Source organism: Sprattus sprattus (genome assembly GCF_963457725.1).
Source record: "Sprattus sprattus genome assembly, contig: scaffold_25, whole genome shotgun sequence".
NCBI classification, from domain to species: domain Eukaryota; kingdom Metazoa; phylum Chordata; class Actinopteri; order Clupeiformes; family Clupeidae; genus Sprattus; species Sprattus sprattus.
Window position 1 is genome coordinate 110,832 of NW_027667020.1, and position 15,833 is coordinate 126,664.

Sequence of the window (15,833 nt, forward strand, 5' to 3'; positions counted from 1 at the left end):
GTAATTTCTTTCCAATAGCTGCAACTAATCCTGCAGGAACAGGTTATATTGTATCTATTTTTTTTAAATGAAAAAACAATTTCCCCATTTATGGCAATTTCTCATTCATCACTATGGACTACTCTATTACCCATCATCAGCAACATAAGAAAAAAAAAAAAGAAAAGCAAAACACTGAAGAGAAGCCTCATAAATGTGCCCACTGTAGAAAAGTATTTTTGAAAACCATATGTTAGTACATACTGGAGAATGGCCTCATCGATGTGTTCAGTATGGATAAGCATTTACAAACTCCACAGGTCTTAAAAGCACACATACTAATACACACAAGCAAAGCTAAGTGGTCCTATGTAAAAGTATTTTGGCTGCCATGTGTAGTTCATTGTAAATTCCTACAGTTCCGGGAGGTAGATCGGAGGTAGCTGAAGGGCTACACAGACCAAGCAGATAAGTCTAAAATAAAATAAGTCTTTTTGTAACGGTTCGTTGTTGCCAACTAATCACATAAAAAGGCATAGGTTTGTCAGTGAAAGATTGCGAGGACTGGATGCCACAAAATTCAGTGAAGTAGTATGCATAAACTACCTCTACATGTATTTATCAATCTCAGCCTTCTCCTGGAGCATTTCAACAGTTTACTCTGAAAATATTGACACAGTTCTATTATACCAAACACAAATGATACACATGAGTAGAACAAATGATCCATTTTCCTGAATGAAATTTAATAAAAAACACAGACAAATCAAGACCACCCTAAAAACTAAAAGGGTTTATAGAGAACTTTTTCTTCCTGGAGAGATAGGCAAGGAAGTAGAAATGCTCAACAAAAGTCCAGACCACACTCAAAATTGTCTACCTGAACCTTGAATTGTTAGACCAGCATTACTTCTAGACTTCTCTCTTTTCATGTCTCTGTTTCTTACAAAGTCTCTAATATTTTGGACTGTTCTGTTTCTGAGGACAGGCTCTTCATCTGTTTGGCACTGGTGGCACTCTGCCTTTTTGGCCAAATATCCTCTAGTTATGTGACCCTTGGAGTGCCTCATAACAGCTGCAACTTCAGATTTGACCACCTCTTTGGAGTTCCTAAAATCAACAAAACACAGCCCAAGAAAATGTACATATAAAAAAAGAGTACAGTACAGAATACAACTGAGAAACCTACCATAATAATGTAAAAGTCACTAGAATACCTTTTGTATAATAATGTATAATAAACTCTATGGTTCTTTGTTCCTTTACTGACCTTTAGACCTGGATCCACAGTTCAGGGTGACATCTTGAAGTGCCTACACAAGAAACATCCAATTGATTTATTTCATTAATTAAAAGCAAATACCTGTTAGTTCAGAAGGGTCTTTTTGACAATTTCCGCTTATATTTCACAGTTTTATTTCAAACTTGAATATATATGGCTCCATCAAATGCAATCAGTTAAAGTGTTTTATAATGTCATTTTAGTTAACATTTCAAAGCATCAAAACTAAAATATTTGTCAGAAAAAAACCCATAAAACACTTAATGTTCAAGCATTCATACTTTTTTCTTGCCTTCTGTACTACAGCAAACCATTCTGCATTAATTTCAGTGTAGTATATTGTAATTTCTTGTGAGAACACATATGATGGTCTGTATGCCTCTCCAAAATATACCCAAAAACCTATCCAAATCCATATAAAGGTGTATCATGTATGTTTTGTGATTTTGAGCTATGTTTGTGTAGTAAAATATGTTTTGTGGAAGTGGTGTGGTGGGGTGTAGAGGTGGTGTGGAGGAGGTGTGGTGGGGTATGGAGGTGGTGTAGTGGTGTGTGGATGTGTGTGGTGGTGTGTGTAGGGGATGTAGTGGGGTGTGGATGTGTGTGGTGGGGTGTGAAGGTGGTGTAGTGGTCTGTGGAGGTGGTGTGGTGTGGATGTGTGTGGTGGGGTGTGGATGTGTGTGGAGGAGGTGTGGTGGGGTATGGAGGTGTGAAGTGTGGTGTGGAGGTGGTGTTTAGTGGGGTGATGGGGTGTGTGGTGGGGTGTGGAGGTGGTGTAGTGGTGTTTAGTGGGGTGTGTAGGTGTGTGGTGTGGAGGTGGTGTAGTGGGGTGTGGAGGTGTAGTGGTGTGTGGAGGAGGTGTGGTGTTGTGTAGAGGTGTGAAGTGTGGTGTGGAGGTGGTGTTTAGTGGGGTGATGGGGTGTGTGGTGGGGTGTGGAGGTGTGTGGTGGGGTGTGGAGGTGGTGTAGTGGTGTTTAGTGGGGTGTGGAGGTGTGGTGGGGTGTGGAGGTGTGTGGTGGGGTGTGGAGGTGGTGTAGTGGTGTTTAGTGGGGTGTGGAGGTGTGTGGGTGGGTGTGGAGGTGTGTGGTGGGGTGTGGAGGTGGTGTAGTGGTGTTTAGTGGGGTGTGGAGGTGTGTGGGTGGGTGTGGAGGTGTGTGGTGGGGTGTGGAGGTGGTGTAGTGGTGTTTAGTGGGGTGTGGAGGTGTGTGGGTGGGTGTGGAGGTGTGTGGTGGGGTGTGGAGGTGGTGTAGTGGTGTTTAGTGGGGTGTGGAGGTGGTGTAGTGGTGTTTAGTGGGGTGTGGAGGTGTGTGGTGGGGTGTGGAGGTGATTTGGAGGTTGTGTGGTGGGGTGTTGAGATGGGGTGATGGGGTGTGTATGGTTTAGCCTATCAAGAAATCTGCCTTCGCTCATAACTGTGATATCACAAAATGGTTGTGAACCATATTGTCCTTCCAGTGCAATGTGTTACTAAGATCAGCTAGATAACTAGCTATTATATCATGCAAATGGACCTCTTTCGTTTCAACAGTTTAAGGTTATTTAAAAGTTTCCATCCGTCATTATAGATGGAAATTCACTACAAATATCTAATAACCCTTTTGCAGATCACATAAATGTACTATACCTTCTCTGAGCTCACGTCAGGCAAGGATGACGCTGCCACCTCCCTGGTGGAAGCAACTCTGCAATCCTGTAAAGTAGAAGATTAAACCTTTCATAAAACACAGACTTCAGTTTAACAAACGCATAATAATTAATCTGGATATATGGCTTCTTGTGGATCACTGACAAACTCCTCGTAAATCATGGTGTCCTCCCAGTGCAGTGTGGTGCCAGAGTTGTGTATGGTGTAGCCATCTAGAAATCTGCCTTCGCTCATAACTGTGACATCACAAAGTCCTTGTAAATCATGGTGTCCTCCCAGTGCAGTGTGATGCCAGAGTTGTGTATGGTGTAGCCATCTAGAAATCTGCCTTCGCTCATAACTGTGACATCACAAAGTCCTTGTAAATCATGGTGTCCTCCCAGTGCAGTGTGATGCCAGAGTTGTGTATGGTGTAGCCATCTAGAAATCTGCCTTCGCTCATAACTGTGACATCACAAAGTCCTTGTAAATCATGGTGTCCTCCCAGTGCAGTGTGGTTCCAGACAGAGTTGTGTATGGTTTAGCCTATCAAGAAATCTGCCTTCACTCATAACTGTGACATCACAAAATCCTTCTAAACCAAAAGGGCTAGCATTCAAAATCTCACTTCCAGTTCTTGCCAACTGTTTCATTACACTACTGTGACAGTGCTGAAGAACTCAATTTCTTTAATTTGTTACACTGTGTGGCTATACAGCGGGTGAAATACCGTAAATCCTCAAATAAAGGCCGGGATTCAATTAGAAGCCGGGCTTCAGATAGTAGCCGGGGTCGTGGTCCATACGGACAAATAAAGGCCGGGCCCCGAATACAAGCCGGGGGTAAAATAAAGTAGCCTATACTGTAGCCTACCAGCATCAGTCCGTCAGCTCAAAGTAGACATCACAATTTAATTGAATGCATTTCAAAAATACATGTTCTCCTCATGTTTAATATTTTATTAAATAATATTGTTGGCTAATTTCATGGGCTGTTTGCCACGTAGGACTAGGCTACTAGGCGAATTCGTTATTGTTTAGCCTAAATGCACGTATCGTACAGCCTACTGTTGTTTATCTGTAACGTTTTAGTTTGCTAGGTTACTTTTTCCAGAAGGGATCATAAAGCAGTAGTAGACTTACGTAACTTTGATATTAGATTCAAAGAGACGGTGTATGCTGATTGCTGAAGAACATTCGGGAGAAAAAATAGCAAAGAAGTTTGACATTGACCCGAGACGAATGCGATACGCTACGACTAGCAGGTGGAGGTAGAAAGAAAGTTAGGCTGGATATCAAACCAGCTCGTTGAGTACATGTTTTCAGTCCGCGATAAGCATTATAGAGTGTCTAGAAAAATTATTAAAATCCAGGCTTTGGAAATCTTTTCCTCCGTGACTGACAGTGGAGACCATAACTCCGATGTTTATTTTTTATGTTGACACCGCACCTAAAGCGCTACGCGATGTGCAGGAAGTGTTGAATGCATGCAATGAATTATATTAGCCTACTGCAATTATGCCCATTATTTAAATAATAAAATTGCCCCTAATACAAGCCTGCCCCAAATAAAGGCCGGTGCGCTGTGTAGCTTAAGTAAATACAAGCCCCGGCCACAATTGGAGGATTTACGGTAAGCGGGTGAACGTCGCCATTTTTCTCAGTAAATATATTTCCAAAGGTGCTATTGACATGCAACTTTCACCGCATGTTGGCAACAACCCAAGTAATACATACATACAAAAAAAAAATAAAAAAATACATTCAGAAATTAAGTAATGTGTATTAATGTGAAATAACACAGGAAAAAAGTATTGAACACATGAAGAAAGGAAGGTGCAAAAAGGCATGGAAAGCTAAGAAAACAGCTGGAATCTTTCAGTAATTAGAAAGCAATCCGGCCGTTAGTCAGTGCAAATTAATATCCCAATTGATGGCCTATAAAAAGGTGTCTTATTACCAAGGTGTCACACAAGAAGCATCTCATGATGGGTAAAAGCAAAGAGCTTTCTCAAGACCTTTGCAACCTTATTGTTGCAAAACATACTGATGGCATTGGTTACAGACGCATTTCTAAAAGTGGAAAGAACATCATTTCACCATAAGCTAGCCACGACCAGGTGCTCCTCGGAAGATTTCTGACAGAGGAGTGAAAAGAATTATCAGAGGAGTTGTCAAAGAGCCAAGGACCACTCGTGGAGAGCTTCAGTAAGACCTGAAATTTGCAGGTGCAGTTGTTTAAAAGAATGCACTCAACCGCCATGGCCTGTATGCACACTCACCACATAAGACTCCATTACTGAAGAAAAAAGCATGTTGAAGCTCGTTGAAAGTTCGCAGCACGAAATGTTGACAAGTCTGTGAAATACTGGGAGAATAGTCTGGTCAGATGAGAGCAAAATTGAACTCTTTGGATGACATAATGCACACCATGTTTGTAGGAGACATGGCACTGCACATCATCCCAACAGTGACGTTTGGAGGTGGAAACATCATGGTGTGGGACTGCTTTTCAGCATAAGGTACTGGCAAACGTCACACAATTGAAGCAAGGATGAATGGAGAACTGTACCGAGACATCCTTGATAAAAATGTGCTGCCATCTACCAGGATGTTGAAGATGAAACAAGGGTGGACATTTCAGCAAGACAATGATCAGCCAAGGACACTCTCAATTGGTTTCAGAGAAAGAAAATAAGGATGCTGGAATGGCCCAGACAATCACCTGAATTGAATCCATTTGAAAATCTAAGAACTGAAGATCAGAGTTCATAGAAGAGGCCCACAGAACTTTCAAGATATGAAGACTGTTTGTGTGGAAGAATGGGCCAAACTCACATCTGAGCAATGCATACAAGTAGTTTCTCCATACAGGAAGCGTCTTGAAGCCGTCATTAGCTACAAAGGCTTTTGTACAAAGTATTCAATAAATAACAGTAAGCGTGTTCAATACTTTGTCCCTGTGTCTTTTCATATTATTAGACATAGCTTAATTTCTGAAAAAAATAGTTTTGGTTTCTTGTATGTTTGGATTACCTGGGTTGTTACCAACATCTGGTGAAAATTTCATGTCAATAACACCTTTGGAAATATATTTACTGAGAAAAATGGTGACGTGTTCAATACTTATTTCACCCGCCGTATCAATTGGTTTTGGTTGTAGTGCTGGAGAGCTTGGAAGTGCTGTTTTTACTGGGCAATATAGACCACAAAACAAGACTCATACTCACCATCAACATATCTGAAAAGGAGAGACTGAACTCATCTGGGAGAAAAAAATGACAAATAAAAAGCCCCTTTCAGTAAAACAGTAATTGACACAAAACATTATCTGCAAAAAGTAATCACATATTTGAAGATGAGTTTCTATACAGCTAATCTGAATAGACAACGCAAAGATGTCACCACTCGTTGGTAAATAATAGCTGACTGATATGATGCTGGCATGGCAGTGTGACATTCACCACAAGATAATGGTAGACAGCAGATACTTAAAATAACGTTATTCAATGGAGATATCGCATGCGAGCAGTAGCTCAAGCACTAATCAAATATTGCAAACTAGCCTTCTAATCCCGGGCAAATTCTGCAAATTATAATGTTTCATATATAGTATAGTCGATTAACAGTTAAGGTTATACATATTTTGCAAACTACCTTCTTGTATTCTTCAATTCGGTCTACTCGTTCCTTTAAAGATTTACATTGAAACCGTGACTGATAAATTCTGATAGTGTGACATTCACCACAAAATAATGGTAGACAGCAGATACTTCAATTAACGTTATTAATGAAGATATCTTCTTATTTTCTGATTAACCCATCTCATGGTTTGTCTAAAACTAACAAGCTATACTTAAGCAACGTCAGACTACGCCAGCGAACAGCGCCCATCGAATATTGCAAGTTTGCAAACTAGCTCACGAATCTCGGGCGAATACCGCAAATTATAACTTTGCAAATGCAATTTAAACATTCACTCACCAGCCTTCACACACGGTAAAATGTATTAATGAATAATGGCGAATCACTTTCTGATATTTAATTCTCTAACTGTAATAAACCACACTAGACTACTACAAGCACCACGATGTTTCTGGGGCTAAGTATGGGAAGCAAACCAAGATATGCTGTTGACTCGGGGGATTGGAATGACCAGAAACGAAGTAATAGTAAATGAAAAAGGGCTTAACCAAAATGAAGTGAATAAAACGTAAACCCTTTGCAGGTTCTAATCAACACAAGTTGACACTGTTACTCTTCCTTTGCTGTAAGGCTAAACTGACATATATTGCCACCCTAGCTAGCTAGCTAGCTAGCATAGCCTAGCTAAAGATATAAGATGCTTGCCTTCTCCAACCTTGATTTCTACACACGTCGCGTGACAATTTTTCAAATGAATGTGATATGGATGAAATATGAATGAAAAAACTTAAACTTACCGTTTTGGTTGTAGACACTCTTGTCTTCTTAATTTTAGATGTTGTTCTCGCAGGGGAAGGCAAAGTGTTGGTCTTGGTGTATTACGACCCCAATTTACCTGAAAGTGTAAAGTTGCTACTGCGCCTGCGCATCATGCTTCCCGCTTATTTCCAACGTACATTCCCAATACACGCCCATTTTGTGTATGTTTTTGGACAGAAATGTGTATGACTCTGCAGTGACAAAACCTGTCGATAGTTGGCGCATTTTTTTTCCTGGGATACACATCAATACACAAAAAAACATGTTTTGTGGTTTATTAGGACTTCGCCCAAAAAAGCGGGAGGTTGTTCCTCAGGCTGAAATAAACTCAAATACAATGTCGGGATTATGAGGACAGGGCCTCGGTCTTCATAATCCCAAATGTCCTCATAGTGTTGGTATGTATTCAGGTAAATTGGGGTCGTAATACACCAAGACCAACACACACAAACACACACTCACAAACGCACACACACACACACACACAGCTCCCCTCCCACCTCCCCCCTGGCTGACTGCCACACAGCTTCTCCAGCCACTAACCATCTAACTAATAGTTACAACTCAATAGCTAAACATACTTGTAATAACAGAACACTCACCGTCTTGAAAACTCACGGCAATCTTGAAAGAAATGTCTCTGAAATTTGTCTTTAAGAATCTTGCTGCTCCACTCTCCAGCTCTTTCGCCCACAAAATGGCGACAGAGTAGGTCAGGCTTATATACTGGGGAGAGATTCTGAGAGGCGGGTTCAGGCTTTGCTTCAGGGGGACTCTTGAAACAGTCAACAGAGGAATTTGAAGAATTTGAGGGTGCCTTGAAACTTTCTCGGTGTGTGTGTGAAAGAGAGAGAGTTGTGTGTGTGTGTCTGTGTGTCTGTGTGCCTGTGTGTTTGTCTGTGTGCCTGTGTGTGTGTCTGTGTGCCTGTGTGTGTGTGTGTTGTCTTTAGGTGTAAATGCAAGCTGAGTGCTGATGTAAATGGCTGAATTCCTAGTGCTATGAGAGCTGCAGTGGTAGCACAGGAAGAGATGACAGATTTCTCCTCCTTTTCTGTCAGAGGCAACCGTGGCCTACTGGTTAGGGTTCAGCGCTCAAGCTGGGGCCCATAAGGCCATCTAAGAGGGGGGGGGAGAAAAAAGAGGGGGAAGAAGGAAAAAGGGAGAAAAGAGAGGAGAAAAGAAGAGAGGAGGAAGGAGGAAGAAAATGTGGGTGTTTCTGCATCCATACCTATCTGAGAAATGCATTTCTAACTGCTTTAACAATATTTGGACCCACAACTGGTTTTGTCTGCAGACGGGATACGAACCTACGATTTGGGAATTATGAGTTCCGTTTTTTTCACATCCTCTCCGCGGATATTTATATCAAATTAAGAGCTCCATAAGTGCATTTCCCATAACTTACAGAACACATAAAATTAGTATAATTGACACAATAGGATACAAATCAGCAACATAAAAAACTATTAATGAGAACACAAAACTCAACAACCCCACTATATTTCTATCTAAATTTAAACAATCGTCTCATACAAATACATTTGTGTTCTTTATGTGTAATAATTATTTATTTCTTCTCCCACATACCTGTACCCAGTGGCGGACCTACCATTAAGGCGAACTAGGCAACTGCCTTAGGCCCTCACCCAGCAGAAAGCCCACGATAAATTGCCCACCCAGGCACTGATGGGACGGCCTAAGTCCATAACCAACCGGCCCTCCCGCAGATATCGTCGGTTGCGACAGTTTTCCTTGCTTAAGCGAATACATTAAATACCTGTCATGATAACCAACGGTATTCACTGTCTGCTATTTATACTACTCCTAGTGACCTGTATTCACACTCATGGTTACTATTGTCTTACTATTTTCTAATCTCCTCCGTCAGTCTTACTATGTTTATTTGTTATTAAATGTTAATCACTCTAGCCTAATACTTGCATGTCTCGCTCGTAGACACCTTTAACACCCCTACACACACACACACACACACAGACACACACATAATCACACACCCAGCATGCAACACTATCATTACCACTGATGTTTACACCCCATCGTATGTTCTGTTCTGTTCATTTCTACAACAAAGTTCAAACCAGTGGCGGCGGACCTTAAGGGCGATTGTGGCGACGAACTGCTTTCAGGAAAAGGAGATTTTTTTCTCTGTCGGCGTACTAATTAAGATAAATTGACAACAAAACAATTAGGACTTCCTACACCAAATGTATCGATTCAACAGGTTTCTATCAAGGGTGGAACCCTACATCCAAGAATTGGAACGAAAGAAAATCATGGCTAGCACGCTGTGAAGTGGCTAACGCGGTCTGTATTTCTTTATTTGTAGGCTACCGCTGTCACTTTTCATAGGTTGTACAGTGTGAATGTTCGCTTTTTGCCCTAACACTGAGTTATTTTCTTTGTGAAGACTTAGTTAGCTTTTGTAAGCCAATACTTTCGAGATCAGTCAATAAATATAGTTGGTTTTGACTTATATGTTGCCCCCTTCTTTACGTTGTTACTGGACATTTATGTGTCCTGTAAAGCTATGTTGCATCATACAACATTTGAGACATGTGGATAATGAAAAAGTGGGATAATTTAATGCGGAGCCAAATCATGTTTGCTTATGAAGGCTCCTGAATGCAACTTTCTTCCATATAACTAGCTACTGTAGCTATGTAGGTAGAGGGGAAATATTTTGATTGTGTGCTGCCATCTACTATACAAAAAGGTATTGCTGTATGAGTTAATCAGCCTACAAAAAAAATGATATTGCTTAATGTAGGTCGCCCTAATCATTATCAAAAAAATTGTGTACTCTTTCTCTGCTGACATTTATTCCTAAAGGCTCTGTAGTTATACATATAGGCCTAACCATCTGATACTAGCCCAGAGTTAAGCATATTCATCTAGCAAACTATAGGCCCTACCTTCCTTGGAGTGTTACAATAGCCAGTATCATTTTATTCCATGTGTCCATCCAGGCAAATTTGTGGATCCAAATGTTATTAAAAAACATATATAATGTTATTTCTTTGTAATCATCCAAAATTATGTTAAGTGTATGGGTATTTTGCATACATTGAGCGGGCAACGCGCCGTATATTAAGTGGGCCGCTCTGACAGACAACTCCCGGGCCACTTTTTCCCCCCAGTCCGCCCCTGCTTTGAGGTGGCCCTTTTTTTTTGCATTAAAAGGACGGATGAAGAGGGCCCCTGGCTATGTTTTCGCCTTAGGCCCCCAAATGACTAGGTCCGCCACTGCTCTCGATTTCGCGCCGTCACCCGGTGGCAAAACCTCTTTCTGTGATCCTCCAGGCCTTAGGGGGATTTTCAGAAGGTGTCCGAGAAAGGTGCATGGTCGTCGGACTGACCGTTTTCGGTCGGGAGGGTATTTTGTGGAGCCCTCGCCACCACCCCCAACTTTTTCGTACCCATGGTTAACCAAAACCCTACCCATGGTTAACCAAAATGGACTTAGAAAAAAATCCAGAATATTCAGACCTCCAGAGGGGTAGGACCCTGCTCAAAGGTGTCCGAGAATACTGCACCTTCAGCGGACATGCCATGAGCCTCTAGACCCCTCTATATCCTCCAGGAGGACCAGGATTTGAGGAACATGTGTCCGAGAACAGTGCACCTTCAGCGGACTGGCCATGTGCAGCTACACCCCTAGTTACATCCTCCACAGGCACCAGGATGTGACAGAATGTGTCCGAGAATAGGTCACCTTCAGCGGACTGGCCTTGTGCAGCTACACCCCTAGTTACATCCTCCACAGGCACCAGGATGTGAACATAATGTTTCCGAGGACAGAGCACCATCAACGGACTCTTTACCAGCTTCGAGTCCCTTGTTTTCGACTTCCAGAGGCACCATAATGTCAAAAACATGTGTCCGCCAAAGATGCACCATCAACGGACTCTCTGCGAGCTTCGAGTCCCTTGTTTTCGACTTCCAGATGCACCATAATGTCAAAAACATGTGCCCAAGAAAGATGCACCATCAACGGACTCTCTATGAGCTTCTGGGGCCTTGTTACAATCCTCCAGGAGGCTTCTGAAAAGGAGCTCTCTAGTCCCGAGATGGTACCCGGTGGCAAAACCTCTTTTTGGCATCCTCCAGGCTTAAGGGGAATCCTCAGAGAGTGTCCGAAAAAAGTGCACTGTCGTCGGACTGACCGTTTTGGCTCGGGAGGGTAGGCCATGGAGCTCGCGCCAGCACCCCCAACTTTTTTTTACCCATGGTTAACCAGTAACTATGAGTCTCTTAAGGTTCCATAAGAGAGTCATACTATGACTCTTATGGAAAAGTAACTATGACTCTCTTAAGGTTTTCATTAGTCTCTTAAGGTTTTCACACACACCTCCCCAGACAGTCCTAAGAAGCCTGCTGTCTATTAAAGGTCCCCAAAGGTCAGAGAGACACCCAGACAGCTCCAAACACTGCCCAGTGTGTTGGGTTCACTTACTGGGAGGCCTACAGACACACACACCTCCCCAGACAGGCCTAAGAAGCCTGCTGTCTATTAAAGGTCCCCAAAGGTCAGAGAGACACACAGAGAGCTCCCAGCACTGCCCAGTGTGTTGTGTTCACTTACTGGGAGGCCGACAGACACACACACCTCCCCAGACAGGCCTAAGAAGCCTGCTGTCTATTAAAGGTCCCCAAAGGTCAGAGAGACACACAGAGAGCTCCCAGCACTGCCCAGTGTGTTGTGTTCACTTACTGGGAGGCCGACAGACACACACACCTCCCCAGACAGGCCTAAGAAGCCTGCTGTCTATTAAAGGTCCCCAAAGGTCAGAGAGACACACAGAGAGCTCCCAGCACTGCCCAGTGTGTTGTGTTCACTTACTGGGAGGCCTACAGACACACACACCTCCCCAGACAGGCCTAAGAAGCCTGTTGTCTATTAAAGGTCCCCAGAGGTCAGAGAGACACACAGAGAGCTCCAAACACTGCCCAGTGTGTTGGGTTCACTTACTGGGAGGCCTACAGACACACACACCTCCCCAGACAGGCCTAATTAGCCTGCTGCCTATTAAAGGTCCCCAGAGGTCAGAGAGACACACAGAGAGCTCCAAACACTGCCCTGTGTACTGTATTAAGTCACAGCAAGCCCCAATGGCTCACACTTGTCTCCCTTTAGGCCCAAAAATTCTGCCTGCTATTAAAGCTCTCTGAGGGTCCCACAGACACACACAGAGCTCCCAGCACTGCCCAGCACTAACCCTAACCCCCAGTACTGCCCTCAGCCCCAGCCCACTGCCCCCAAACACAGTGAGCTTCATGAGGCTCCCACAGACACACACAGAGCTCCCAGCACTGCTGGACGTCTAACTGAGGTCGCCATTGAATTCTAGATAGCTTGCTCCGTTTCTCGCTTGCCGCCACAGCCTTCAGACGATCAGTCATCAGCACAAGTTCGCCTCATGAAAACCGGAGATTCATACCGATCTGCCACGCCCCACTGTGTGGTGTGTTTGTTTAGTGTGTAGCGCAGTTGCACTACGGGGTGTTGAGCTGCTTATTATGTGTAGGTTTTCAAGGATGCAATGTGTCGAGCCTTATAGAGTCGAGCCTTCCTCTTGAGCCAGAGAGACCTATGTGACAAGGACCGAGTTGCTTCATGTGGGGTTCGATCCTACGATTTTCAGGTGGTTTCGTCGAAACTAACACCTTTAATGGGTGGTTTCACAGAGACTTGCCCTTCGCGGGGTTCGAACCTGTGCTTCTCAGGTACCTCAGCCACTAATATGCCTCTCCCCACTCATCCGGGGCAAATTCTCGCTAGAGAAGGGTTCGGCGCAGTGACAGAGAGCTCCGTAGAGCCCTCGGCGTCCCAGGCCTGGAGGCTGACCGCGGTGGCGGGGAGGTGGGACCTGTGAGACAGGGTGCCTCCCCTGGCGGGTCACGGTTTCCAATCGGTCAGAAGGTTTAGGAGAGGAGAGGGAAGAGAGTGTGGTCAACAGTCCGCTTCAAACCGCTTGAAAATCGGACACTCAGAGGCTGAGTTACCTCTTTGTGGAACTTTTTTTATTTTTCGTTCTGAGCCTAAGTCCACTTTTTTAGGGTGCTCTCGATTTCGCGCCGTCACCCGGTGGCAAAACCTCTTTCTGTGATCCTCCAGGCCTTAGGGGGATTTCCAGAAGGTGTCCGAGAAAGGTGCATGGTCGTCGGACTGACCGTTTTCGGTCGGGAGGGTATTTTGTGGAGCCTCCGCCACCACCCCCAACTTTTTCGTACCCATGGTTAACCAAAACCCTACCCATGGTTAACCAAAATGGACTTAGAAAAAATCCACAGTTTTCAGACCTCCAGAGGGGTAGGACCCTGCTCAAAGGTGTCCGAGAATACTGCACCTTCAGCGGACATGCCATGAGCCTCTAGACCCCTCTATATCCTCCAGGAGGACCAGGATTTGAGGAACATGTGTCCGAGAACAGTGCACCTTCAGCGGACTGGCCCTGAGCAGCTACACCCCTGGTTACATCCTCCACAGGCACCAGGATGTGACAGAATGTGTCCGAGAATAGGTCACCTTCAGCGGACATGCCTTGAGCCTCTAGACCCCTATATATCCTCCGGGAGAGGGAGGAGAGTGTGGTCAACAGTCCGCTTCAAACCGCTTGAAAATCGGACACTCAGAGGCTGAGTTACCTCTTTGTGGAACTTTTTTTATTTTTCGTTCTGAGTCTAAGTCCACTTTTTTAGGGTGCTCTCGATTTCACGCCGTCACCCGGTGGCAAAACCTCTTTCTGTGATCCTCCAGGCCTTAGGGGGATTTTCAGAAGGTGTCCGAGAAAGGTGCATGGTCGTCGGACTGACCGTTTTCGGTCGGGAGGGTATTTTGTGGAGCCCTCGCCACCACCCCCAACTTTTTCGTACCCATGGTTAACCAAAACCCTACCCATGGTTAACCAAAATGGACTCAGAAAAAATCCAGAATATTCAGACCTCCAGAGGGGTAGGACCCTGCTCAAAGGTGTCCGAGAATACTGCACCTTCAGCGGACATGCCATGAGCCTCTAGACCCCTCTATATCCTCCAGGAGGACCAGGATTTGAGGAACATGTGTCCGAGAACAGTGCACCTTCAGCGGACTGGCCATGTGCAGCTACACCCCTAGTTACATCCTCCACAGGCACCAGGATGTGACAGAATGTGTCCGAGAATAGGTCACCTTCAGCGGACTGGCCTTGTGCAGCTACACCCCTAGTTACATCCTCCACAGGCACCAGGATGTGAACATAATGTTTCCGAGGACAGAGCACCATCAACGGACTCTTTACCAGCTTCGAGTCCCTTGTTTTCGACTTCCAGAGGCACCATAATGTCAAAAACATGTGTCCGCCAAAGATGCACCATCAACGGACTCTCTGCGAGCTTCGAGTCCCTTGTTTTCGACTTCCAGATGCACCATAATGTCAAAAACATGTGCCCAAGAAAGATGCACCATCAACGGACTCTCTATGAGCTTCTGGGGCCTTGTTACAATCCTCCAGGAGGCTTCTGAAAAGGAGCTCTCTAGTCCCGAGATGGTACCCGGTGGCAAAACCTCTTTTTGGCATCCTCCAGGCTTAAGGGGAATCCTCAGAGAGTGTCCGAAAAAAGTGCACTGTCGTCGGACTGACCGTTTTGGCTCGGGAGGGTAGGCCATGGAGCTCGCGCCAGCACCCCCAACTTTTTTTTACCCATGGTTAACCAGTAACTATGAGTCTCTTAAGGTTCCATAAGAGAGTCATACTATGACTCTTATGGAAAAGTAACTATGACTCTCTTAAGGTTTTCATTAGTCTCTTAAGGTTTTCACACACACCTCCCCAGACAGTCCTAAGAAGCCTGCTGTCTATTAAAGGTCCCCAAAGGTCAGAGAGACACCCAGACAGCTCCAAACACTGCCCAGTGTGTTGGGTTCACTTACTGGGAGGCCTACAGACACACACACCTCCCCAGACAGGCCTAAGAAGCCTGCTGTCTATTAAAGGTCCCCAAAGGTCAGAGAGACACACAGAGAGCTCCCAGCACTGCCCAGTGTGTTGTGTTCACTTACTGGGAGGCCGACAGACACACACACCTCCCCAGACAGGCCTAAGAAGCCTGCTGTCTATTAAAGGTCCCCAAAGGTCAGAGAGACACACAGAGAGCTCCCAGCACTGCCCAGTGTGTTGTGTTCACTTACTGGGAGGCCGACAGACACACACACCTCCCCAGACAGGCCTAAGAAGCCTGCTGTCTATTAAAGGTCCCCAAAGGTCAGAGAGACACACAGAGAGCTCCCAGCACTGCCCAGTGTGTTGTGTTCACTTACTGGGAGGCCTACAGACACACACACCTCCCCAGACAGGCCTAAGAAGCCTGTTGTCTATTAAAGGTCCCCAGAGGTCAGAGAGACACACAGAGAGCTCCAAACACTGCCCAGTGTGTTGGGTTCACTTACTGGGAGGCCTACAGACACACACACCTCCCCAGACAGGCC